Genomic DNA, 3,291 nt, shown 5'->3' on the forward strand with positions numbered 1-3,291 from the left:
ATTGATAAGATTTACGAACGTTCTAGTCCTGTGTAAATAAAATAACTGCCTATCAACATCCAACAAGGGGAGTCCGTATTCCAGTTTGTTAGCAAAATTTGTAAAGAAAACAGGTAAATTAATAGTCTGAGGTTAACTTGTGATGCTACCCTGGCAAGAAAGGATGGCTTGGCATGAAGGGAATCCCTGCCCTTATGGAAAAATCATATATGGAACTTTAATAGACAACCACTTACAGTTCCGAAAACGTTTTAGCAGAGGTGACAGCCACTAGAAACTCTGTTTTACAAGACAAAAACTTAAGGTATGCGGTTGCTGCAGGTTCAAATGGTGGAGCAACCAAAGCTTGAAGAACCATAGTAAGGTCCCATGGGGGAACAGAATCCTTGACCGGGGGCGTAATAGGAAAGTACCTTTAATAAAGGCTTTACACAGTCTGGAAGAGGCTAGAGAAGCAGAATTCTCACCCATGTGAAAATGAGAGATGGCAGCTAACTGAACCTTGATAGAAGAGTTTGCGCCTTATTGAAAAACATTTGCGCACACAAAAAAAAAAGAGAATAGCAGAAACAGGAGCCGTAAAAGGGTCTAAACTCCTTCGAGAAGCCCAAAAGGAAAAAAGTTCCATTTGCCACGGTAAATCTTCCTGGTGGAAGACTTATGAGCTGCTACCAGAATATACCTGACTAAAGAGATTAATCCAGGAGTCCTAGCAAATACGGGAACTGGAGCAGCCAAGTTGCGAGCTTCAAACTGTCCAGGCTCGGATGAGGAACCACCGAGGGGTGTGAGATAAGATCCTGAATGGGATCCAAGATACAAGGTGGAGACAGAAGAGGAGACCAGAGGAATGGAAACCATACCTGACAAGGCCAAAACAGGGCAATGAGGATCACTTTGCTCCCCAGTTGACAAACTTTCTGTAGAAACCTCAGAATAAGAGGTACTGGAGGGTAGGCATACAGAAGACTGGGAGGCTAAGCATGGACTAGAGTATCTCTGGGGGACTCCCCCCCCCCCCCCCTAGCTGAGGGTTCAGAGCAAAGAACTCAATGCACTTCGTGTTGGAAGGAGATGCGAAGATATCACAGCAAGGCTGACCCCACTCCCAAAAGCTCTGCTCTGTTACCGAATGATTCAGTGACCACTTGTAAGGCATCAGTATAGTCCAACTTAACCTGTCTGCCAGGATGTTGGAACGTCCCGGCATGTGCATTGCTATCAGAAAGTGACTGGTGGAGATCACCCATTCCCAAACTCTCAAGGCCTGGCGACAAAGGGGGTAAAAGATCTGGTCCCTCCCAGTTAGTTGACTTACCAGACCGCTGACATATCTGACTTAAATTGCAATGGTTCCCAGAGGAAGAAACGCATGAAGGGCCCGACACGCCAAAAGGACCACCCTCATCTCCAGAACATTTATATACAACCTGGCCTCAACAGGGGACCACAGACCTTGGACTGTCCTGCCCAAACAATGCCCCCCCCCCCGAAATTGGGAGGCATCCGGGGTCACTGTGGCTTCGACAGTGGCTGGAACAAAAGGTCGTCCCTCCAGGATTTCCAGAGAGTACATCCACCAAAAAAGGGATGACCTGCAGACTCGACTGAGGTGTATTGGATATGATAATGGAACATCCAAAAGGGACCATTGCATCGCTGGAGTCCAGTGTAGTACTCGCATGTGTAACCAGGTGCATGGAAGAAGCATTATGGTCGCTGCCATAGAAGAAAAAGACAGCAGAGAACTGAAATTGTAAGGGAAAAAAAAAACCTGTAAAAATTTTCTGAAGAGAAAGTATTTATGAATGTTAATGTCTTTGCTCTGGTTTGAGATCAATTAACTGGAACTGCTCTGTGTTTAGCATCCTTTGCCAGAGGTCCACAGACTTTCTGCTTGAATCCAAGCAATCCAAAGCCAAGAACAAGAAATTAAGTTTATTTTGAGTTTGATCTGCACATTTGCATCTGTATTTTACTGTTTTACTGCATTACATTTATGCCTTTTTGACTGTTTTCACTATTTGCGCCTGCTTATTACCTGCACTTGTTTTGCACCAAAATTTGCTTAGTTAACATAGGCTAGATCCAGACTTGATGGATCTAGCCTGTTTTTCATACACCTGAACTCAAATCCAGCCACCTTTCATTAAGAAGGGCTCCCCTTTACCATTGTGGCAGAAGAGATTGTAGCTTTGTCTGAGCTTGGGATTGCTGGAGAAAGGATAATTGTGTGATTTCCTATTGGCAGATCAGTGTAAAACTGTTTAATTTTACCTGTATATAAGCCTTGTGCTTGCACGTAGCTGCGCACTGTTCAACGGGGAATAGCAGTGCTTTGAACAGACACAAACACCTAGAAAAGTACAGTTGTGTACACTTACCATAAATGTAGATGTTAGAGAGTGTATTCACTGTTGCAGTCCTTACAATACGAGTTATCTGGCTCCCGGTAGCCCACAGTCAGCCAGAATACCAAAGTCCTTGGTATAGGATGTCAGCTGCCTTCAGTTTAAGCCTGATCTCAGGATGTCAGGTACAAAGGGAGGCAGCCGATGCCATTATCTCAGTTTCTTACCTCAACTGTCAGGAGCCCCCAAAGAAAAAGGTTAGATCAGGAAAAAAAACCCAGTCTGTGCCCTAGGAAAAAAAAGAGGGATGGAAGGGGGAGGGGGACCAGGACTGCAACAGTGAATACACTCAAAACATCTACATTAATGGTAACGTGTTTCACTGCTGCAGTCCTTACAAAATGGGTCGATTCCCAAAGCCCAGGAAAAAAACAAAAGGGAGGAGGGAACACCTGCTGATTAAGGGTTGGTTAGGATGCCCAGCAACACTGCAGTGGCAAAACCAGCCCTGGACTTAGAAAACAAGGGTAAATTATAATGTTTAGTGAAAGTGTGGACAGAAGTCCAGGTAGCTGCTTCCAGGATGTCCTTAGTAGGTACACCTCTTAAAAAGCTGCTGAGGAAGAGGTTGCTCTAGTAGAATGGGTCTTAATACTCTTTGGAGGAACCTTGCCATGCTCTAAGTAACAAAAGTGAATACAAGGAGCAATCTACTTAGAAATAGTCTGTTTAGAGATAGCTTTGCCCTGAGCTCCAGGAGCAAAACTGACCAACAACTGATCTGACTTTCGAAAAGGTTTAACTTTAGTCCTATCCAGGTAAAATCTAAGTTGTATATGCACATCCAGGGAATGCAGCAACCTTTCTCCTTTGTTCTGAGGATTAGGAAAGAAGGTAGGCAATTGGATACACTGGTTAAGAGTCAGGCTAGAAAACACCT

This window comes from Protopterus annectens, chromosome 13.part0 (genome assembly GCF_019279795.1).
Source record: "Protopterus annectens isolate FY-2018-M chromosome 13.part0, PAN1.0, whole genome shotgun sequence".
Taxonomy (NCBI): Eukaryota; Metazoa; Chordata; order Ceratodontiformes; family Protopteridae; genus Protopterus; species Protopterus annectens.